Below are 26,373 nucleotides of genomic sequence, written 5' to 3' on the forward strand. Positions count from 1 at the left end.
CTATGAGCATTATTTTTATTTTTTCACCGTTGAAAAACTTAGACTAACTAGAGTTTTTATTCGAACTGTATTTCTTGATTGCACATATATTGCATGTATAGGTATTATTATAAAACAAATAACCTTCACTTCTCAGTAGATGTGAATCTCGCAATTCGCAATCGCATTTATCGTGTGGATGAAATAATATATGAGAGAATGATGTGAGCGATAACTGAATTATTGGAATTATCAAACTGTGTAAAAACACCTTCAGTGGAATAGAGCGTAAAGTTAACATTTAAAATTTTGTCCAGGTAGGTATGTCTAATAAAGAACCTTCATTTGAATATGCATTTCATAAAGAAGCAATGAACACATGAATAATTTTTTTTTTATATGACAGAATATGATACCCATCTGTATTTTGTCATGTCAGGATTTTCCTCTAACCTCAAAAAACTTTTTATTCTTGCACTTATTTCTCTAAAATGCAATCTTGAGTTAGAGGCATTTTGATAATGGTCAAAATTGGTTAAAAATGACTGTAACTCCCCAAAGATGCATTTTACTTACAGGGCGAGCTAGATTTAATGTCGGAAAAGTTTATCATATTAAAATTTTTCCAAAAATTTACCTTTCTCCAAACAGATGCCGATTAAGTTAAAAAAAGGTGATCCAGACAAGAATTTAATTTCGCGTGTTCCATCAAAATTGTCTTGTAATGCAAAATAGAAAAATCAAATTTTCCGTGAAAATCTAAAAAATCAAGTGATTTGCGGAAAAAATGCATTCATTGGAAAATGCACCTCAAGTGCCAAAAAACTGTTTACTTTTTTGATATCGGTAATATGTATATATCGTTTTCTAGAAAATTTCAATACTTAAACATATTAGTTAAGACTTAAAAAATCAAAAGTGCTGTTGATTGTTTTATATTTAACTGATTACCTATATTAATTAAAATAAGAAAAAAATGTATTAAGAGAAGTGGACCTAAAATAAATACATATAAGAAATTTATGCTGCACATTGAAAAGAATGGATTTTGTCAGCAAATGTATTTTTTTCAACTACTGTTTTCCTTACTTTGATTTGTATAATAAGCAACATGTTAAAGCAATTTTGATTCTGGAAGAACTCTTTTCCAGATATTATATTATTTTTCTGAATATATCTTTTAGGTCAAAACACATTTGTGTACCCCCTGCAGGACACAAAAAATCTGCTTTTTTTTCACGAGATTTTTGTAACTGATTGAAACACTTACACTGGGTGTCATTTGGAGCTCGTATCTTACTGTGGTTATATTTAAAAATTTTTTTGGCAGCTTACTTTACATCTTTTTAACTAAACGATTTCAAACCCTTGTCTACAAGAAAATTTTCTTAGTGGAACTTTCTTACATTGTTTTTCAAAAAATTCTAGAACGTCATTGTACTTTCTGCTGTAAGTCATGTGAAAAGATAAAGTAAAATTATACTTTTACTGAAGTGTCGTTTTAGAAACTATTAATACATTCACCAAAAGTAAGTGGTCATCAAAAGCCTTTGCAATTTTTCTGTTTAATACTGTATGCACAGCGTTCTTCGCTCATTTCACTACTAATATTAATAATAGTGATTACATGAAAATCGTACACTCTGTACCTACAGTTTTGGTACACAATGAGAAAATATTAGTATTTAAATATTGTTAATTTATTTTAGGGAATGACGTCAATATTTTACGTATATAAATTACTTGATGTGCCGGCATGGCTAGTTTGCGTTTAAAAATCAAACAAGGTGTGGCACTGAAATACTTGTTTAATGTAAATTAAGTTTCCGTATTTGAAACGCGGGTAATATGCGTCGATATTGCGTCAAGATCTTGGACTATAACGGAAAAATTTGGACTACCTGTTAATATAATAATTTTTTTAACTATAAAGTTTTTTACTTGCGCGTTTTTTGTAGAGCGCTTTTTTCTTAAAACTTATAAGTTTACTATTTTCTCTGATTATTGTATTTTGCCACATGTGCAAAAAAAAATCAAAATTAATTCAAGAGTTGATTTCATGAAACTTCACTTAACGAAAAATTTCACACCATTGAACGCAAATATTGAAACAACTATTCTACTAAATAAAAAATGGCCTTTCCCATTATGTTACTAATTCACAACAGGTTAATCTTGGTCAGGTTAAGTTGAATTGGATTGGGCTGTATTAGGTTAGGTTTTATAACCTTCATATACATTGGAATATGGGTTGATGCATGTAGGGGCTCACGTTTTTCATCACTTCAGGAATCATGAAACCTGACATCTGCACCACAGACATGAAACATTTAAAAATGTCTTCTAAAACTCCATATTTCTTTCATTACAAGTAGCTACAAATCCACAAACGTTAAAACTTGTGTCAGACTTGTTGACTTCTAATGTTGCTAGTTGCAACCGACACGATATCGATTTCGTACATTGCACACGTTGTGACTTGAAACATAGGATTAGATACATGCATCACCGCATGTTTCAATTTGCATTTGCAGTCACTGTCAGGCAAAAGGGAACAAGATCGAAGTTGACGCGATCCTTTTCCAGGGAAACCACCTAGTAACAGTGGTGCCCGTTTCAGTAAAATTTTTTTTAGAGATTTAAAGTAAATAAAAAACATTATGTGACATGGGTCTTAAGCTCAACCATTTCCGAGAAAAAAATTATTAAAATCTTCTTGATGTAGAAAAGTTCGATTAATTAAGGAATATTGACATAACTGCGTGCATAGATTACCATAAAATACAATGTTTATCACTTTCTGAATTTCTTTAAGCTTAATTCTAAAAAATGATTTGCGTTATAACAAATTTAAAATTCGATACTAAGCTGTCCAGCAATACCCAATTTAGTTAGTATCTGGAATTGGACCGTGTCTGAGTGTTTTTTGCGTATCACTATTTCCTTTTCTTGAGGTGTTTTCCAGCGAGTGCGCGAAAATTGGATTTGAAGTTGTCGTGCGTGCATCGAAAATGGTGGTGGACATTTTGAGCATATGTTGTAGTTTATTTTGTACTTGTGCGTTTAAAAATTACTGAATTTTGCTTTTTGGTAAGTACCTAAATTATTTTTAATACGAATGATTATTTGGATGACGTGAATCTTTGGGTACTTTAATTACACAATTCTCAAATTCATACTTTGGTTAAAAGTTCCTGTTTTGAGAGATTCATAATTACTAAAATTCGAGCTAAAATTTAAGCACAATACTATTTTCGTACTACTAAATCGATACATTTTATTTTATTTATTTAAAAACTGGAAAACAATTGTCTTGAAAACTAAATGTTTCACAATAATAGTTGTTTACATTTTTCCCGTAGGACAAGTTTGCCGCGTGCACACGTGGTATGCATCAGCTGTGTGGCGTTAGGTTAAGCGCTGTTGTCACATTGTGATGAAACTCCCCAATATTAATACTGGCTGTATTTTGAACACTGTTACTCTTACACCCCTGTAATATACAACTTTTTTGTTCATTTATGATTACTCTATCTCATGCTGTAGTAATGGCAGTCAAATTTCTTACACCCTGTATATTGGAAAAGGAATTTATCCGGTACTTATAAGGAATTGCGGAGAACATGTTATCTATTAATATCCACTTGATTCCAATATCCAGTCCATTCTATAAGTGAAGTGTTTATACCTAGAGTTTTGGTAGAGTCCACTACAGTAGTAGTCCATGGGCCCATGTACAAAAAAAAATATGGTTATTACCAACCATGTTGTCGTTAAATCGACATCTACTGGCGTCGGACTGCAAAATCTTCTCAAGAATTTTATCGGACAATAAGATACTTTCATTTTAAATCTTATTACCAATCCTTCCCAGAAAAATTAACTTGCTGGTTGTCACCAACCATAATGTCACCAAATAGACATATTTGGGGTGGGGGACTAACTCAAAATGCCATAATTTTTTGTCGGACAAATTTTTTGGGGGGTTTAAAAAATTTATCTTTCACATAAACTTAAAAAAGGTGCTGGTCATAACATTCCATGTTTATGCCAGATTGACATGTTTTCCTGAAAATCACGGGAAAACTTACCACTGTTGAATTTTCCTCGTAGTCAAACCTTGGGAGACTCGTCAAACTTAAGCTGCACGCAAAGTTACAGCTTGCTGGTAATCATTTTTTTCTTTGTACGTGGGCCCGTGGACTATAGTGCTTGTAGAATATTTAAACCATTCTACGACATCTAGTGTAATACAGGGTTACGGTAAACTTGCCGAAAATTTAGAATTGCTTTATAACTCGAAAACGATAAAACAAAAGACATCACATTTCTGAAAACCGCCGAAGATGCTATAGCCAACTCAACTGCACATCCTTATCGGTATATCAGCAATACTCTACAAAGTCATTGTTAGACGACACTAATTGTAACAAGATTTCGCAATGTTGCCAATATAAATCGAACTAGAATTTAGTTGCTTACCAAATTTTATTGTTTAACTTTAGTTGGTATCAATTGAGTTCCACGAGTTTCTGGCGTTCCTGGTGGAGGTAAAATAACCTCACTTTAAATAAGGTTCGTTTGATTATTTTTTAATAGTTATGGATTATAGAAAACTTAAGGAAAGTGCCATTCGTTCACATTTTCATTTGTTTTTTATAGCTATATTGATTATAATGAAAGCATCTCCGACATACATTTTTTATCATTAAAAGAATTGTTTTTTTTTGTTTCCACATTTTATTATGTATTTTGAATGTAATACAATCATAAATATTGTTTATATATTTTTTTAATTTCCGCATCTACATTCTATGTCTTCAGTATATTGATTTATATTTTGTATAATTTTTACCAAATGTTATATTGCTTTTGTTTACATACATTGGCTTTTCTATTACCATCAGAAAAATTAATTAGTAAACATTTTGTATAGCAATAAGTCTAGAATTTCTGTAAATGAATCTAAATAAAAATCTAACTATTATGTCTTTTAATTTGCATTTAATATTACACTTTTCCTAAAAAAAAATGCAGCGGTGTTATTGACTGTTGATTGTTGTGAAGTCATTGTCAAACTGCAACTGCAACTACTGATCCTGATCTATTCATCTGCACTGCCCTCTAATTTTTTCTTCATCGACCTTTTAATTCCTGATACCGCACAATTGTTGTTTTACCTAAGTACATTAACATTTTTAGGTATATATTAAGATAATCATTAAGGAATATTGCCACGGTAAAAAAAAATATACCTTGTGTATTCTTTCTAACCTAAAAAAAATATTTAGGTGTTGATTGAAATATTCGCTCAATATTTCAGTCAACGTTTTTAGTCTTTAATACTTATTGCACCAATTCACTTACCTTTAATAAACCTATTTAGCAAAATAAACTAAACAATATAATACTATTATAACTTGGTAAAAGTTAGTAGTTTAGCAGATGACTTTTTGTGATTTTAAAATTATTATTTGTGGAAAATATAAGCTCGTGATATACAATTAATTTTACGTTACATTTACATAAAAAAACAAGTAAAAGTGCTACAAAATTTGACGCTTAATTTATTACTATTGGGTGTCATTATGCATTCATTTTATTACTTTAGTATTATTTTATTTAATGAGAACTACTTACAAAGTATTTTAAATTTTCCCGCGACACCACTTTGATATTAAACTGAGTAAGTAACTAGATATGTTAAGTTGGCAACGCTGCGAAATCTTGTTACAATTAGTGTCGTCTGTCATTGTTACAAATTTTCCCGACACCAAAATTACTCCGATCGGACCACCCGACCCCTGCGCCCAGCGGTTGCGATCGAACATTTGTTACACTTTGAAAGTTTATAACCCCTTTTCCCTTAAACATTTTCAATGTTAAAGAACAGTGGGTGGATTTAGTTGGAATTGTGAATAGTAAATGATGATACTAAGCCTTTAGCAAATATATAATATGGAAGCATCACATAAAACAGCTAGTGAAGAGAGGTATTACCGTATCGAAAAGTAATGGGATGTTTTAAAGAAAACTTGCGTAGATATTAGGACTAATTTGGTATACTGGTACGAGATAACCTAACCACTTACTAGTACATGATGAACAGTAGTCAATAACATATCAGTTCATATTACGGTGGTAGTTGGTTGTGAAATAAATGTTTTCCCTTTGGGAAAGAGACGCATTATTGGTATGGATGACGACACCGTGGAGTTGGGCATACAGATAAACACAACGAAATAACTTGGCATTAACTTTGACCACATTATGAAAATAACAAACCGCAACGTTAAACTAGCACGGAAGAACGAGGCTCTAGTTCAATCCGGATAGCGCCAAGCAGATGGGACAAGGGCTGGTAAACAAGAGCACGAATAATGAAATGATTGAAGTGTATTTACACTGTAGATAGGGCAATATGTAAAAAATAAAGAAAAATGCTACGAGTCTACCGAGAGGATTGCGTAGCATTTCCTCCTATTTCTGTAAAGATCGGAAATTAAAATAATATAGTCATAAAAAATGTACAAGTACGTCATTTATGCAGAGTTAAATGAGACAAAGTTTTTTGAAATCTATCAAGAGTAAGAATTAAATTCCGCATAAAATAAGTAATAATCATGTTTTAAGTCCGCCAACGGATTAAAAAAATCTGTCACATTTTAATGGTGCATCATCCCTTATCAACACTTTAAAATACTTCAACTGAACTCTACTTATTGCCGATTAATGTTCTTGGTGCACTCACACCGTGTACCAAATTTTTGTAAGTTCCAGTGTAACTGACATATTGATTTTTTTGAAATTTGAATCCCCACATTCAGAGGTAACCGGAGAAAACTATCACGCACTACATCGATTTGACTAAAGCTTTAAGAAATAATACGCCAAAATAGTCCAAATAAATGTATCAAATTTTAACGCGGTCGGTAAAAGGGTCATGAAGTTATTAATTAAATTAGTTTTATTTTTGACAACTTTAAAGGCATGTAACTCAAAAACCAAAAACTTTTTATTTAACTTTTTTCGTAGACCGTATTTATTTATCGTCATGAATATGCAGTCAAACGTTGTCGGTGAGATTTGCGGACATCCTGTATAATGTTCCTCAAATTCTTGATACAATAATTGATGTCTTTAAACGATTTTTAAGACTATGGATGGATTCCCACTATTTTTATTCCTAAAGCAATTTAAAACTGATTTGCAAATAAGTATGACAAAGACGGTCTACGTTTTTGTTTTTAAATCTCTCGACAATTAAGTTTGCGGAAGTCGACTGATAAAACTTTCAAATATTTCTTAGAATATTAATTCCTTTTTGCAATAACATCTCTTACTTCACTTGTCGTGGAAATTCCAGTTTATAACTGGTTCTTTATTATGTTAATGTCATCGTATTTATTTTATGTACATATGTATATTTAAGTATTTTACAATTCACTGAATACTGCGGTGAGGAGTGAATCATTAACAGTATATATTTGTTTAGATTTATTTATGTATTTATGTCGTTAAGTTGTAAAAAAGAGTTAGTAAAATAAAATTTCTATTCCATGTACGGAATTATTTGATAAATTTCATAGATGTAGAATAAGAACTAGTTCAACTAAATAATTGTGCAATCTCTTTTTGTGAACTCGGTATGAATTTAATGATACTGATATTTCTGAAGATAAATGTCTTACCAATCTAGCCAAGAAAGTTAGAATATACGTACCTGAAAAAAAAAGAAGAATATATTAAAGTTTTATATATGTTGGGTGTACCAAAATTCATGCAAGATTTGAATTAGGTGCCATTTGTGCGGTAAAGTGTTGCCAACCAAAAAAAAAGTGACAGCTGACAGTCCAGATTCTATAAAAATTACTTTTTGGGACACCCTTTAGTTCTATTTTTCAATAAAGCATTGCAATTATTCATAGTTCTAGCAGAGGTTCAAATTTTCAAGCTAACCTGAAATTAATTTAAAAAATTTGGATCTCAAAGTATCTTATTTTTAGTCTGATAGTGCACATAACAGGAACAAAATAATATGAATCAATCGTGAAAATAATAACGTAGAGCACCTATCAGTATCAGTAGAATCTTCTAAAATAAATAACACTAATTAATAACAACATATTTTGCTTAGCTATTTTGTACGATTTATTTAATTATAAATCATGCAAACGCGAAATTCAAATTTGTGATGGAACACTTGATGTTGGAGTATTCTTAACATGCAGGTTTATCATACGGTGTTTTTAAAGTGTCAAACGCGTGAAGTGTTTTAGGTTTTAGAATGATTAATATAAATTCCAAGCAAAGCGAAAACAAATCAGATCTTTCTGATATAAGCGATGACAGGTGGTAATGGGTGATCCACTTGTTTTACTTTATTGGATGCTCTTTCTGTTAGAGCGTATGAACTGTATCTAAATTAGTCAATTATATAGTTTTTATTTAAAGATAATGTAGGTTTATTAAAAAATATAGTTTTTTTAGTAACATTTAGGTGTAAATAATAATAACGAAACAAGTATGAAAGAACCATCTACTGATACCAGCGTTAACGCTGCATCTAAGTGCCAATTAATCACTTTTTAATACCACAAATACATATGACCTTCAACTGTATTCCGTAGTTTGTAAATATAATAAAAGGTTTCCAAATCTAGTATTTGTCAGATATGTTCTGCTTGTCAACAAACATGCCAGTAATTAAAACAATGTCTATCTAGTAAGATCCTTAATAGCTTAATTAAAAGTTACTGTCCTTTTCACATTGTCTTCAATAAAGCCGACAAAAGAAACAAAATTATGCTGTGTATGTTTGATATATTTTAAACTCAGATCGTTGCTGATGCTGTACGAGTGTACTCTCATGTAAGATTTTTTACGGTTTTGTAGATGCGAAGCGTGAGCCTTAAGAAGAAGTCGCTGATGGTTAAGGATAACGGATCGAGACGACGGATCATGGAAATGAGGATGAATCACCAGTTAAATGACCTAATGTATTCATAAACGGCAGAATATATGGAGAGAACAGAAGAGAATTAGCATGGAAACATTAACTAATGAAGAATGAATGACTTCATTCATTTGGTCAATCATTTGGAAAGTTAGATTAATCTTTTATAATTCACATGTAGTGTTAATTGTTTCTGTCTATAAAATTTTATATAAGTATACAAAAACTAAAATATACATTGTAAGAAGTTGAGACAGTAGATAGAAAATGTTATTTTAAGCAAGTTTCCTATGAAGGTGGTTCCGAAAAAGCTTAGTTCCAGATTGTTAGAAGCACATGGTAAAAAATGTGCATTTTTTAAATAATTTCAGAAAGACTTACCGGGTCCAAGAGAAACTCGGCACAAATTTTTATGTATTTATTGTAATAATTTCTTGGAAGAAAAAATTGTATATTTTTCTGAGAACATCGTAACAGTTTAAGCTACCTAATTAAAAAAATTCCTAAAACAATCTTATTAAATGAAGTCAAACAGTGTTCTTTGAAACCAATCTAACAATAAGTATGTAAGAGATATCTAACCCCAGGAACAAGATTCCTAACTATACCAATAAGTTAGAAACCTGTATCGAGTTTCATTTCGCTCAATTCAACTGTTTTAAAGTTACTTAATAAAATCTGTTTTTGCACTCCGTTGAAATAAAACTATCTACTAATATCTCCAATTTCATTTAATTCATAACTTTTAATTAGTGATGAATTAAATTTAATTATAATATCCCTACGTTTTTAGATCTAGGTTCATAGGAAACTTTTTTTTAATAACATTTTCTATATTTTGTTTCAGTTTTAGAAACATCCTGTATAAACCAATCTACAGTATACTAGCTGCCTAAATGGGAATTTTTTATGAAATTATTAAAAACTTCGTTAAATAAATATAACGGTAAGTATATATTTAATTGCTGAATTTTAACTTGTATTCATACGAGGTCTGTCCAGAAAATAACCGAACTTTATTTTCTAAACTTTACTAACATTAATTTTATACATTATTGATCCTTGTCTCCTTTAAAGCTTCCCCTTTACCTATTTACTCACTTTTCCCAGAGGTGTTTCCATTTCGCAAAGCAGTCTTGGATAGCTTCATTTGAAATGGTCCTTAAAGTCTGTGACGAATTTGCTTTGATGATACGTTGTCTCGCCACAACTCTGGTCTCTTTTTACGAATTTTTCACGTTATCGTTGTAAAGCGCTTTGAGGCAAGATTTCAAAATGCACAATTTCATTAAAGGAAAAAAACCATTGAGCATCATTGACAATGGATCGAGACTGGAGTGCTTTCTTGGGGCGTGGAGATCCTTTGCCAATCCATTGCCTTCATCAAGCAGTTGCTGACAAACATCCACACAATTTTCTTTTGTTGTTCGGTCATAAAATGAGGAACAAATTTTGCTGCAACTCGATGCATGTTTTCAGTCAAAATTTCATGACATGACGCAATTGAGATGCTAATTTCTTTTGCAATTTCTCCGACAGTCAATCGGATTTGCACGTACCAGATCTTTGACTTTTTGAACATGAGAGTCATCACATCACCTCCGTAAGGTTGTTTCAAAAGTTGAAATTTTCCACAGTTCACGCACAATTTTATGTTGCATCGTTGTTCCAGAAAATCGCACATTTCAAAAATCATCAATAACACTTGAACACGTTTCACTCAAATAAAAATATCACGAAAACTAAATGAGGTATCAACAACTCGAGGTTACAGAGGACATTACGCTCAACGCAATCCTGCCAACTGCATATCACTAAATATCTCCATTAGCGCGTTCGGTTATTTTCTGAACAGACCTCGTACCACTACAATATAGTTATAGTTGTACTACTTAATCTATATTTAACGGTACAGTATTGTTTACACGTAAAGCCAAATCTGAATAAAACAATTGTTAATATTTAATCAGATACAGAATTAATTAAAATTTCTTACACTATCTAATTTAAGTTGAACCTTAAAAACACGAAGGACTTTTCAGTAAAGCAAAAAAATCTTACACTGCTTGTAAATTCTCACGTGAGAAAGATGATATTGATTATACAAAATGACTCGCCCAAAACAATTTACATCAACAGCATATGTCAATTGCATGTGTTATTGCTCTTGTTATATAAAAGTGAAATTTGTGTCCGTAGCCGACAACAATGCAAAAAGATTGTAACAGGACAATTCATAGAAGCAAATTCTTACTTAGAAAGCCGTAATTTTTTAAATGTCTGATTTCAAGAAACATAATTCAGAATTACTCCATATGTTCCGGATATTTTATCTGAACTTCCACTTTAATTTATTGGTGGACTTCCCAAGAAAAAATTAGTATTGTACTAGGAAATGAATAATTTTATATGCTGTACAGAAAATAGTGTATAGAATTTTGATTTAAAAAATGTTACAGGGTGTTTAAAAGTGTATACTTCAAGAGTAGCTGGGTTGCATGAAAATTATCTTAGAACAACGTTCCAGGCTATTAAAAACTATTTGCTGGTTGATTCTAATAGCTGCAATACATATATGCAGTGTGATTTCATTATCATTAGTGTAAAACTATCAACAGCATACGTGACAGGTCATATTGTTATGACTTTAAATGATACTAATAACATTGACGAGAACTAATAAGTTTACCAGTTTATGTATGGTGATTCTCCTGATGATTGATCTTAGCTATTTACTAGATATTGGGTATGCAGTTTAATGTTAGTCGGGGCACAAAGCCCGTATAGTAGCTGGTTCCCGTCAATAATTACATTAATTGACGATAACAATGTTTTAGAATGTTATTTGAAGGAATGCGGGTTTTATAAGATTGTCATAGATGTCTAATATTGCTTCGCTTCATCATGCTTCATTATGCCTTTCGTTTCCAAAGCCTATTAGGACAAAAAATATTTATTGGTAGGTATTTCCTTTTTTTCCTTTTTCCTTTCATCTACTTTTCCGGGCGTCGGATTTGGGTTAATTTCCTATATTTCCATGGCCTCCTGTTTTCCATTCCTGCTTTAATCTCCTATGCTTCTTTGTTATTTTATTCGTTGTTGGTTCTTGTATTTAAATTTTTCTTATTGTTTCGTTTCTTTCGACTTTTAAACTATTCTTCTCAAGTGCCTCATTTCCATTGCGTTTATATTGTCTAAGTTTCACTAATATACAGTGTCCCCCTAAAGTCGTGCACAAATTCATTATTAGGTAAACCAAAGAAATTATTAAAAATTCCCGAAACAGGTCGATTTTTGAATTTAATTTACTATTTTTTCAAATTATAATTTAATATACAGGGTGACCTATGTTCGAGTAATGACGTTATCACAATTTTTTTAAATGGAACATCCCACTTTTTTCCAATTTTCGGATTGCCCTAACTGAGCTGATACCGAAAATATACCACAAGTTGCTTCTAATTGTTACAGGGAGGACAACAATACCCAAATTATTTACAAATACTAAATTTATTTACAAATAAATAAACGTACTAAAAATTGAATCAAATCACCAGAAACACCTAAATTAAATGTTCAAATTATTGACCATTTACTGCCAAACAATGGGCCAGACGGGAAGTAAATTCTTGCTGTACATTCCCAATGACTTCAGGCGGGATCGCTCGAACTTCTTGCCGAATTCGTTCCTTCAGATCGTTAATACTGTTTGGTTTATTGACGTATATTTTGCTTTTTACATAACCCCAAAGAAAAAAGTCGAGCGGTGTTAAATCTGGTGATCTGGCGGGCCATTCCTTAGGTCCTCTTCTGCCAATCCACCGATGAGGAAACACGTCATCTAAATAGCGGCGAACAGCGCTGGCATAGTGCGGTGGTGCACCATCTTGCTGAAACCAAATGGTTTCATTGGGCAAATCTGGATCTTCTTCATTTGGAAATAGAACACTCAAGGAAGGAACTAAATGGAACTGAAGAAATTCCAAATATCTTGCACCATCTAAATTTCCTTCAAAGAAATACGGCCCCAAAATTCGATTACCAACAATTCCGGCCCAAACATTGACCTTTTGGGGATGCTGAGTGTGTGCTTCCATCATCCAATGTGGATTGCGATCTGACCAGTACCGACAATTCTGTTTATTGACGGTGCCATTCAAATAAAAAGACGCCTCGTCGGAGAAAATTATGCGTTTCACAAAATCCGGATCTGCCTGACATTCTTCCATCATCATTTCGCAAAATTCTGTGCGTCTGTCGAAATCATCGTCACATAATTCTTGTACTAAGTGGACTTTGTAGGGATGATACTTGTTTCTGTGAAGAAGTCTACTCAATGTACTTTCACTCATTCCTAAATTATCTGCTACGACTCTCAGACTGGATTGCGGGTTTTCATGAATGGTCAAAAGGGCTTGTAACTGCACTTCTTCATCTACAGTCGGTCGGCCAGATCTGGGCATATCTTTAACATGACCATGATTTCGAAACTTTGCTTCAGTTCGGCTAACCGTGGATCGATTTATTGGTGGACGATTGGGATGAATTTCATTAAACAAAACACAAACTTCCTCATGAGTTCGAATTCTATCACCATATCCGATCATCATAAGAATTTCAATCCGTTCGGTTTCACTTAGAATCATGTTTTTTAATTAATTCAAAAATACTCAATATTTTAAGGAAGAATCATTCAAAATGGATTTACTTGTACAATCTTAACAAACTATTTAAAAATGATTGCCTGCAAGAAATACACGAGCACGTTCTATCAGGCAGATAAAATTAAAAAAGCATCAAAGAAATTATAGCAAAAAATAATGACATTTTATAATGATATGTGGTGATTTGATTCAATTTTTAGTACGTTTATTTATTTGTAAATAAATTTAGTATTTGTAAATAATTTGGGTATTGTTGTCCTCCCTGTAACAATTAGAAGCAACTTGTGGTATATTTTTGGAATCAGCTCAGTTAGGGCAATCCGAAAATTAGAAAAAAGTGGGGTGTTCCATTTAAAAAAAAATGTGATAACGTCATTACTCGAACATAGGTCACCCTGTATTATTATTTGAAAAAATAGTAAATTAAATTCAAAAATCGACCTGTTTCGAGAATTTTTAATAATTTCTTTTGTTTACCTAATAATGAATTTGTGCACGACTTTAGGGGGACACTGTATGTATAGTACAATCGATATAACTATGTTGTATTTACTGTGAGTTTTATATTCTTAGTTTCGTTTCTGATATCATTTCTTTTTTCCTAGTATTTTGTCTGAATTTTTTGTTCTATTTGCTCAGTTCTAATTATACATCGTTAGCAATAGTACTAAGGTGCCACTACAACTCAGATTGGAACATTGGTTTATGCATGATGGTACACCCCTCACTTTTGTAATATTGTTAGAGACTTTTTAAACCACTAGTATCCAAATAAATGGATTAGAAGAGGAAATAATTGCCCAGAAGTTTGGCTTCCACTTTCACCAGACATCAACCAATGTGACATCTTTCTTTGGGGAACGTTAAAATAATGTGTGTATTCCTCGCTAGTTACGTCTCGAGCAGAATTGTGGAATCGCATTACGGATAAATGCACATTCATTAGAAACAATCAGCAGTTACTGGATAGAGTAGACCTCAATTTTCGACAAAGAATAAATTTATCCCTCAAGGAAAACGGCGATCATTAAAAATTTTTATAACTTGTATCAGTGTAAATTGTATGCTATTTTTGTTGCTTCTAAGTTGTTTGGTTTTCTATTAAATTATTCTTATTCCATTTTTTTTCGTGATCGTTAAGTTTGACGTTTAAATTCATAGCCAATTTTTGAATTTTGGATGATTTTAAATAACAGCTACAATACGTATTACTAGTTATTCGTATTATATTAAAATTGGATATAATATTATTAATGTTGACATTAGATAAATTCAATGAAGTATTAAAAAAAATTAAGTATCTATTAAAATATATTTTTTCTGTAACTGAAAGAAGTTTTTTAGCGGTTGAAAAGGAGCAATAGATGTTCACATTTCGCAAGTCATACAGAATATACGTCGAGGAGCCTGAATTTTTAAATTTATTTTCAAATATACATAACGGTTTCAATAACAATACTGTTACTTAAGGTTCAATAGATCATGAGAAATTCTCTACGATTTGGATTATCGAAGTTAATACTATTACAAGGTCGAAATCTTTTTAATATCAGCTACCTTAATACCTGGAAAAGGAATCACGAGCAAAACAAAAACATGTTTGTTTTTTAAATTGTGTTGAACATTTCTATATCTATTTATGAGTAATAAAGTCATTAAATTAAGCAATTTTAAAACACTATGTTTATCATGCCATATAAAAACGCATAGGTGTCGGTGTAGAATAACTTGATATTTTTTTGGGGCCATCACTAATATTAATGCAGAATGAAATCATCTTCTAAAGATGAACAGTATCATTATTTTTTGAATATGTAAATAAGTTGCGATTATTTGTGATTTTTTTATTAACATGGGACCAGACAGAGAAATGACCGATGTTTTGAATATTTCGTTTAATGGCATTTGCACTTTTTTGTAACTGGTATGAGGTTCCATTTTTTCCTAGTCATTTGTACCTTTATTATAATAATTAATATCAAAAGTAAATCCCCGAATGTTTGAATTTTGATTTATTAATATTTAAATATGAACGAATGTAAAATTAAGCCAATTACTTGAATAGGTTATCTGCACGCCGTTTATCAAAACAAATCGCAGAATTATTTTTATTTACAAATTTTTAATGCTCCCGTTATTAAAAGGATCATCATCATTATCAAATAATACCTATGTTATTTTGTTAACCTTCAGTATTCAGTTTATGTGCAAATATTTGTTCCTAAACTAATACATATGAATAATAAAAACTAACCCAAAACTTTATCTATTATTTATTAAAATATTTAAATACATTGCGTTTGAGGGTCAATCGAATTTTAGAACACCAAATTATATGTGGCATAATTTCTCTGAGATAAAGAAATGTTTAAAGGAAGTAAAAAAATCATGGTCTCCGAATGAAATTATTTTGAGGTCAAAAATAATTATTTCTGTTGCAATTATTTTATATCATTATTTTAATTGTTGTTTTACATTTTGGTTATACAACGATGTTGAATGTTTTACGGTGAATACGGTGCAATGTAAATTATTTCAACGACTATCTAGTAAGTGTAACAGTAAAAGTTTATCATTTTACGCACTGCTGCTTAAAATAAATAAAATGGTAAAGTAAGTATTGATTGTTCCCCCGCATGTATTGGTATTATTTTGAAGTTATACAGGTACAGGTCACAACAACATTGCGATAAACCTTTCCTGATAATTGGTTCTATGATTCTCTGCTGATGAGCACCTAAGTTTGTTGTTAAATTTTTAACCGAATTACTTATTGAAGTATGTAAAATAATTTTAATTAATAATCAAATATGCTAATTACTTACGAAATAAATTAATACAAACAGACTTTCTGGGGCAAAACATTGAGTTTTTAGAAGGTTGAATCTAGTTTATTAAAAATATTTATATATTTGCATATTAATAGAGCACTTGTAAAACTAAAATTTCTCGAAACTGTTAAAAATAGCTGACATTAGATTTTAACACATTTGCTAAATGGTAGGTGTAAATGAACGATATTTTCGACACTTGAAAGTGCGATTTGTTGTTTCTCATTGTTCTAAATTTATAGCCAGCTTTAAAAATTCCTTTAATTTGGTCTGTTGTTTCAAATGACATTCTTGAAAGGTGATAAATCTGGTTTTCCTAGAGATGTAGAAAACTGACAATATTATTTTAGGCAATTTAAATATAATTTAACAAATAAATAGATAATTTATATAAATAAATTATTGTTATTAAATATTATTAATGAGGAAAGATACTTTATTATAAGATCTGTCTAGTAAAGAAGAATTTTAAGAAATATGTATTTAGCAAAAGTTTTTTTTCCACAATAAAAAATATCTTCTTATCCATCAACTCTACACAACTGGATCATTAAAAGACAATTAACCTATTTTGCTTTCTGGTTTTGTCAAAAGGTGTCAACATTTACAACGGTTAATAAAAGCAAATAAATAATAATCAAAAAACAAATAAGGGAAATGAACTTATACTCATATATTAGAGTAATTTACAAATATTTTTAAATACATTCAGGAGTTTGACACTAGATATTGAACTTAATTTTAATTATTCCAAGTCTATGTTTCTATTTTTAACTTATATTTTTGTCTTCAAATCTTCTTTTATTAAATATTTAATACTAGACTCTACTTGCATTCCATCAGCAATTACATTTACGCATATTTTTAAATTTCTTTTAATTTACTGATCTGCTAATTTTATTATTTTTTATTTTTTAAGTTTACTAATTCATAGCCAACTTTGGCATTTTCGATTATTTTAAATAACAGCTACAACACGTATTATTCGTGTTTTTGTTGAAAACGACAAAGTTTTTTTAAAACCAACAAGAGTAAGAAAAGTTTTAGAATTAAATTCCCCATATAATAAAGTAATAATTTTTTAAGTCTGCCAACCGGTCACATTTAATGGTGGATCATTCCTTATCAACCCTTTAAAATGCATCAATTGAACTCTACTTACTGCCGATTAATGCTCTTGGTACACTCATACCGTGTACCAAATTTGGTTTTTCTAAGTTCAAGTGCAACGAGATATTGAATTTTTGCGAAATTTGAAACGCCACTTTCAAGGCCTATAACTTCTCAAGGGTCTCCCTTGCACGTCCCTGCTGTGTGTCGGTTCTCGTGCGGAACATCCTGTACTTATTATTATTATTAGACACCTGTTTAATTTCCTGTCTGATTGATATAAATTGATAAATCTGATATTTCTGTTACAGAAATATTTTATTAAAAATAGAATCAAAGATTGTTATTGTCGTTTATCTTTTTATGAGTATTATTTACAAAGTTGATGCCATTTACAAATTTGCTGCTCTTTTGCTTTAAATATTTCAAATTTAAAAAATTAAAATAAGAAAAAAAAAACACCTGTTTTAAAACGATCTGTATAAATTTCAGACCGATTTTTACAGTTACGTTCATTTCTAAAAGGCAATTTCAATCACTCCTTTGTTTTTACTATTGCTTGATTTTATCAATTGAAGATAACCTGCACTTATAAATTCTATAATTAGACATAAATGTTATTTTATCTTACAAATATTGCAGGCTGTAAGTTATTTTTAAATGTTCTGAATCATTACCTTATTACTGATTTATATAAGATTTTTTTTAATGAAAATGATTTAATAAATCAATAAAAAATTGCAACAATTTGAAATCATCCAAAATAGCATTTTTTGTAGTGACCCAAGTGGCCCAACCGAAAAATACTTTAAAAAATTGACATTACAAATGATTTTTTAATTAGTTATGTCAGTCAAGTGTCCATCAAATAATTTTGATTCTTTTTTAAAAGGGATTTATTCGTATCGTAACATAACATCACGATATTTAGTAAATAACATTTAGTTGATTAGCTAATATACACATGACGAAATTAATTGTTATACTGATCATTCCGCAAAAATAACGTGAATTAATTGACAAACAAGTCATTCACTATATACACGGTTATTAATTGTACTTACATAACAATTTAGTCATATAAACATTTTGCATGCTTTTAAAGCTACCTTGGCAACAATAATTGGAAAGTATTTTCGAGGTTCTGAAAACCATATAGCTTTCAAAACCACATTCTAGTATGTGATCAGTAAACTAAAACACAAATAGAGAAAAACTCACTACTAATTGATGTTTACTATATATCATGCATGCATAGTAATGTAAATACGAGTACATTGCCCCAGAATCAATCAAAGGTCGAAGATATACATATAAGAAGCAAAATAAACTTGATAAAACCCGAGAATTATTGTCTGTTTTCTGTTGTAGGTATGTATTTTCTTAACAAATACACCCTTGAAATCTCCATAGATCTTAATTAATTGCTGATTAATTTAAAACTGAATCGTTATCAGTGTTTCTTACAACAATATATACCTATACAGGGTGGGCTAAATTCAACCCTTTTTTTGGAACTTTTCGCATATCGAGAGTATTTCTCTAAAAAATTGTATGACGAAAATAAAGTAAAAAAATACGCTTAGCTTAGTATTAGTCACATATTATTAATATTTTTCTAGGAAACTAAGTCTTCGTCTAAAATATGTTTTACGTCTACCAATTTTTGGCCCAATAAATTGATAAAGAAATTGGCCTAGTTAAATTATTTCCTAACTTAAAAATTGATTAAAAAATTGGCGGAAACAAAAACAGTTCTAATGTATTGTTTAATTTTAGTGCTTTTTAATAACGTTTAATACTTATGCAATAGTACCAATTTTAGTTAGGTAAACCAATAAAATGCTATGAGGGTAGAATGCGCAGTGGCAAAGTACTGGAGTGAGGAGACCTTTGTTCCTAGAGCAAATCAAAACAATTTTCAACAGTCAGACGCATGCACATTTCGCGCATGCACATTTCGATGTAATGTTTACGTAAGATTCAAAATTGAATTGACTTTTATCCATATTTCCTTACTTCTCAAATATTATGTCATTTCGTTATCTTAAGATAATGTTCTTACAGAATAGGTAAAAATATACAAGACAGGTTTGGTTCGTACTTCAAAAGTGCAATATTTAGTTATTGAAAATATTTAAGGAATCGGTAATATAATGCTAGATGTTAGGCAAATATATAGAATTGAACAGTGTATCGGAGGATGCCCTTCTATACTGAAAAATATATTGAAAGTAGCATTTGCTACATTTTGGAGTTTCATGCGTCGAATAGACTGAAGTAGTCCCAACATTGTACAAGCCTTTTGTAAGTTTGGACGTAAGTAGTGGAAAGATGTACAGGATGGCGTCTTTTTTCCAGTTACAAAGCGATTCTCGGCATCGGCATTATCAGAAAAAAGAGATGAATTCAAAAAATGACAATGGTGCTCCATTAAAAAATATATAAAATTCAATTCTTTTTTATATTTCGTTGAGATCCCAAGAACATTTCCTAAAACTTTGGCCTTATCATATTTTGATAGATGAAAGGCAAAAAAGACAAGGGAGGTAGAGGTTATGTCAACGGTCATTTTTATTTTTTGGAATTTAGTTGTTAACTGTAGTTTTACAAGAAATTGTTAATTAATCCTAGATTGGTTTATTCCAACTAATTTTAAAAAGGAATCATAATTAATCATAGATTATTTTCAAAATGTTGGTCTGCCCATGCATCACTAGAGATTATTATTTTTTCAATTACTTACTGTCAATAATATGGCACAAACTACGAGAGACTCAAAACTTTCTCAATTATCATAAATGGAATTTTTAGAAGTAACAATTTTAATTAAAATCGTCATCTATATTCTTTCGAATGACAGAGTATTTCTTTTGTGTAAATAAATCAAAGTTGTTAACAGTATTAACAGGTTTCAACTCAAATTTTGACAGAGAAAAATTTTTCTAAAAAAGAGAAAGGCAGGACGTCGTTCAACGTTATTTACCAGAGGAGACAATTTTAAATGAATTTATGTTACATAATAAATCATTTTCATAAAATATACATACAGCGTGATCTCAAAATACATGAAAAAAAAATAATAATAGGAACTGATTCTACTCATGAAAATAATGATGCATCATAATCCTAAAGTCACAAAGAGCTTAACTGGCCCTTATCGATCAGGAATTGGTTAGAACTTTTTTGTTCCCGGTTTAAAAAAAATAAATAAACGACCAAATATTAAATATTAAAATTGAACTATGTTGAACAGTAATTTAAACATAAAAGCAGATTATGTTTTATACAATTTGTAAAAACTAATGAATTTTAAATTATCATATTAATTTATTAATATGAGTATTAATAATTTACTCAGATTTGAACGGAAAACAATCACAAATTCTTGTTACAAATCATTATTATTTTTTCGACAAAACGGTTAATGTTATGGCTTGGAATATAGAAGGATCCTTTTGTAATATTTTTTAACGATCTTTTAATCCTAAATGGGCATTTCTGTGATCGAAAATGAGCTGAATAATAAGAGTAATTTAAGTTTTTTGTAATGATTTTTTTTTTCGTAAGTGCAGCTTGTTGGGTGTTACAAGTATACCAAATTTGAAAAAAATCCCTAAACCGACAACTGTAAAGATATTTTTATAGAAAAACAAATTAAGGTACATGACAATTATTTGCATATCATAAATTTTTACGTTTAGGCAAATAATAAAAATGTAGATATACTTGTAACATCATGACATAGCACTCACTTATTTTTTGAACTAATCTGTATTTAAGCCATGCTTTAAAATAATATTTGCAAAGTAAACTAAATACAGCTAAATAAGCTAGAAATATGTGAATATTATTTAAACTGAACTTATAGGGTTTAAGGTTTTTCCATTATTTCGTAAAAGCACTATAGTCATTGTATTTTTGCAAATTCCATGATTTTTTTAAGGATCTAATTATTCTAAAAATGTTTATAGCCATTGTAACTACAGTATCTTCTCTGGCGTTGCGTGAATTTTGAATTTCTTTAACAAAACAAAAATTACTTTGGCAGCAAATTTTAGAAATATCGATTTGTGTTATATAAATATAGAATTGCTTGACCAAAATTGTACGTTACGTATTTTGTCATTTATCCAGAAAATAGTACCTACATGCAACAAGAAAAAAATTAGCTCGGACTTTATTGAGTAAAACTGAATACAATTTTAAATAACAGAAAAGTTGATATTGAATATTATTAAGTATGTATGCCCATACCCAGAATCGTGTATGTAGCAAATTTGTGACATGCACATATATTTGTACACTGTTAAAAACAGCATGTTTTTTAATTAAAAAAATATTTCCATAGCCATGAGTTTAATAGCTGCAATAATTATCAAAAAATGTGAAAAGAATACCAAGTTGGGATATGAATCAAGGTGTAACTTACAACAAAAGGATATACACGTCGTCAAAAAAAGAGGCAAATTATCACTCGATTTGATTCGATTAGATTATCGACAGATATATCCCTGTAGTAATCAATAATAATGTAAATTTTTATTACTGTAATTATGCGAAATAAATATGCGTTCCTGTAACTCATACATACTAAGCACACTGTTAGACCATATTACTTCTTTGTTGAAATCGTTAACCTTGAATGCATGGCTTTGATTGCCATTGTTAATAAATTAGATCTTAAGGTTGATGTCGACGCTGTGTTCACACAAGTTCATATGCTTTGCTTATTATATTTACTCAATTTCATGTGTACTTTGTTACATAATTAACGTCACTCACTTTAAAAACAAATCAGTAAAACTGTGCAAAATTTTAATCATGCAATAAATTATTAATTATAAATCTTTTTATACAACGAAATATGAACCTAATAAATACATCCAAAACTTTATAAGCCCATAAAATAGGAGATCTGAACCACATTTTTTTAATTTGATAAAATCTTTCCTCAGTTTGTTTATATCTGTCGTGTAGCAACTAATGCAGCTGCTTTAATTTTTGCTACATGACCAATATAAAGCGCAAGGCATTTTATCACAACACTTATGAAGACAAAACAAAAGCTAATCGGTAAATGCGTTAGTAAAATATCAGCAAGAAATACTTGTGAGGTGATAAATGAAAAACAATGTAAATGGTCATTATTGGTCACTTATTAGTTAGCTATGACAATGTTTAAATAAATAATCCAAACACTAAATAGGCGTTGTTTTCTATTATGCCAGTAATAACAAATACAATATGTAAATACACATTTAGATATATACGTAATATAAAATTTTGTAAAACACCTTTAGAAACAAATTATAATAAATAATTAAGGAAGGTATGGTTTTGTATACGTGGTCATCATGTATATGTGTGATAAATTGCGAATATATGAAGCTATAAATTTTATACTATTTAGGTTATTAAAGTTGATTGCGTAAATATAAAATAAAGATAGACAATCTAAAGGACACTAAAGTTTAAATCAAATTAATCTGCTTGATTGATATTAATAGAGAGGCAAATTATAATAAGACCACATTCGTAGAAAGATATCATTCACAAGCATTAGGAATTTGTGATTTTCCTGGATTGTATTTAAATACAAATTTTGTCCACTCAAGTATTTTAGTAAAATTTTGAATATATTTTTTTGATAGCGCAATAAATCAATAATTTCATAAGTATGTTTCTTATCTTCTGATACTCGAAGGCATTTTTTACGGATGTTTTCTATATCACTTAATCCGATATCCCATATGCTGTTTTCAAAAGCCGAAAGCATGAAAAAATTGAAAATAATTTATTATTTATTGTGGACCCTTTTCGAAAAATAAATTTCCATAGAAAAAAATAAATGTTCGATATTTATGGAACAATGTGTAATAAAATTGAACAATTTTACGAATCAAAAAGTACCTAATGGAACATATGTACAAGAACTGAAAATATTCTGTCATTTTGTTATTTTCTTTAAATTTCGCATTCCTTATGTCGCACTGAATAAAAACGTAGTTGTACCCTGAAGGGGCAGAAATCAGCTGTTTGCGTTACTGTATTTTTCAAAGAGCTAAATTTTAGTTTAATTTCTGTGGCGCAGAAATTTTATTTACTATATTCTGAATATGTGTTAGAGAACATTATGCAAGTAATAATTGCATTACGAAAAACAAATTCCTAAGTTTGCTAGCCAATATTAGAAATATTTTTGTAACCGGATGTGTGACGTATTTTTTTTAAATTGCAACACTCTGTGTATCGGTTTCATGAAAAATGATATATTAGTCGTAATGAATGTTATCTAAAAATCTGTTTCAAGTGGATGTATTTTTCCTTCTAAATCTTGTTTTTGTGTATTTTGTGGATTATACGGACTAAAAAGATAAAATAGAATACTGAATCTAGATTTTGATATGTCATATTAATTTATTAGTTTCCAGATTTGACAAATTTTAATTATGACTTAATTTTTGTGTAAACGTACTTAATTTTGAACGTTGACCGAGTTTTAATTTTTTGCTGATAGGTAATACTTATTTTTATATTTTGAAAACAAGCGACATACATTTCCAAAAAATCAGATGGTCAACGAGGTCATGTCATATATAAGTACATGAATTTAAATTGTATTCGATATAGTCAAGGTTGAGATTCGTCTTTGGGGTATACACAAACATTATAAACAACAGTTGCATTTAACAAATTCTTTACATGCTTGGGATGGTAATGATTGCTAGTTTTTTTACGAAATATTTAATTTAAAAAAATTCTAGATTCTTATTGATTTATTTGGCAGATTCAAATTAATTTTGTACCTATTTGAAAGGTGAAAGGCTTGACTTTTAATAACTTACTGATCATTTCTAACTGTCTCTTTGGTAGTTTATTATTAAAATAACTATTTCTCTTAGACATATTATACTTAATTAGAAAATAGCTCGAAACTCGGTTACCATGAAAAATTAATAGTATATTGTTTTTCTTTCTTAATTTTGAGGAATATTTAAACGTCACTGTATTTGATAAATCCGTATAAGCTTGCATCAGAAACACTAAAATGTATAGCAAATATATGAATATTGTACAATTTATGCCATGCTATTTATAATATATATATAGCATCAACTTTTACCTGCTGAGTTAATGAATACTCTAAACTATTACAAAATCTTAAAATAGACACTTTCTAGGATTACTAATTATCTTCCACTTCGTATAGCATTTACATTACAACAACCGTTAGTGGCTTTATTATTTTTCATATTTCCCTGAATTCTCTGCTTATTTCAGCGTTTACGGAACCATAAAAGAGGGTTATTATATTAATATTCAAATAATTATATTTTAAATTTGTGGTGATTTAACCTACTTTCTCGAAATACAAATTTGAAAGCAATTTGTGAACAAGCACCTTGTATTGTATATAGTAAATATAAAAAATAAGACTTTAAAAAGAGAATTTTATTACATCCAATTTATTTCAATTACATACGTATTCTGGATATATCTGGAATATTCCATCTTAATGGTTTACAATAGTAAATAGATACAAACATTTAACTTGAGTACCTAATTATATGTCCACCAGCTTAAATTTCGGATTACCACGAAAGTATTTACTACAACTACCATGTTTATTACCTGGAACCTACATAAAAGTAGATAACGATGGAAAAACAGCATTATTAGCTCTTTAAGGACGGCCTTTGTCTTTATGTCAAGTAAATAAACGACAATTTATTTCAAATTTATTTGGACGTATTTAATTATTACCAATTTCATCAAATATAAATGACTTCAAAAGTTTTTTTTTTATTTATTTATATAAATCTGATATTAATTAAAATTTTGGAGTACGCTATTATATTATTTAATATTTAAAAAAAAACGGAGAAATATTTAATTCTAATATTTATTGCTAATAACGAGTTTTCAGTATGTAATTGCCGTTACGTGAAATAAAAAAATATTGTGTGTTTAACAGATTGACGCTAAACGAGGCAATAAAATTACGAGTCTTTAGAAATGGATATACGGTGCGCTGGCGGCAGGAAGTTTGAAGAAGAGTGTGGATACTTACTTGAAACTGTTAGGGGTCTAAGCGCCGTGTCCGTTTAGACAGCGAGTTTCCTGAAACTACCGTCGCCGTCCTGGAGACAGACTCTTGGTGAACTTCGCGTCGTACAAGGCACCGGAGTAAATCACAGCGGAAAAATCACAGACACCTATGTTTATCGCGTTTAAAAATTTGAAACCCAGTTTGCAAATTGATACGGCTTACTTGGGGAAATCGTTAAAAATGAGGAAATCAATGAGCCGGTTGTAACTGGTTACTTTCGCGACAAAGTTTACCACATGCACTACGTCGAAGAGCTCGGTGGGTACTGACGGCAAAACCACTGGAGTGGTGGCTGAGGTGGACTGCAGATGCCTTTTCCTGGGACCAGCTTTTACAGAGGAGGTTCACGTGCTTTTGCTAGAGCGATTCTCTTAATGACGCTCTCATCGTCAGTCTGATGCCGTACGTCACAACTTTGATAACAGTCCATGATTTATGACACTTTTGTTTCATTTCGTTGATCTCATCGTAATTAAATTGTATCTGACTGTTTATTAAATACAGCCGTAACTATCTACCATGTACTCTGTATTTTTTCCTTTCCGAGTAATTTTTCGAATGGTCGCATATTACCCATTACGACTATAGGTACCTTTTTCTGTGAATTCTTCATATCTAAGGTGAGAATTTAAAATAGGATCTACACATTATTCCTTAGAGTTATATTTCTAAAAAGATTACGTGTTACATAAAATATTTTTTTTATTTGCGAAATGTAAA

At 30.1% G+C, this 26,373-nt stretch overlaps 1 protein-coding gene across 1 annotated transcript in view; it reads right to left on the reverse strand.

Annotated features, from left to right (window-relative positions):
- Positions 1 to 25,999, reverse strand: part of LOC108915469 (UNC93-like protein) — a 107,582-nt gene extending 81,583 nt beyond the window's left edge. Inside the window, exon 1 of the mRNA XM_018721503.1 lies at positions 25,615 to 25,999. The gene's annotated coding sequence lies outside the window, so the exon portion shown is untranslated. The remainder of the gene's footprint in view (positions 1 to 25,614) is intronic.
- Between the last annotated feature and the right edge of the window lie 374 nt (positions 26,000 to 26,373).

Source organism: Anoplophora glabripennis, unplaced genomic scaffold (assembly GCF_000390285.2).
Source record: "Anoplophora glabripennis isolate ALB-LARVAE unplaced genomic scaffold, Agla_2.0 scaffold737, whole genome shotgun sequence".
Taxonomy (NCBI): domain Eukaryota; kingdom Metazoa; phylum Arthropoda; class Insecta; order Coleoptera; family Cerambycidae; genus Anoplophora; species Anoplophora glabripennis.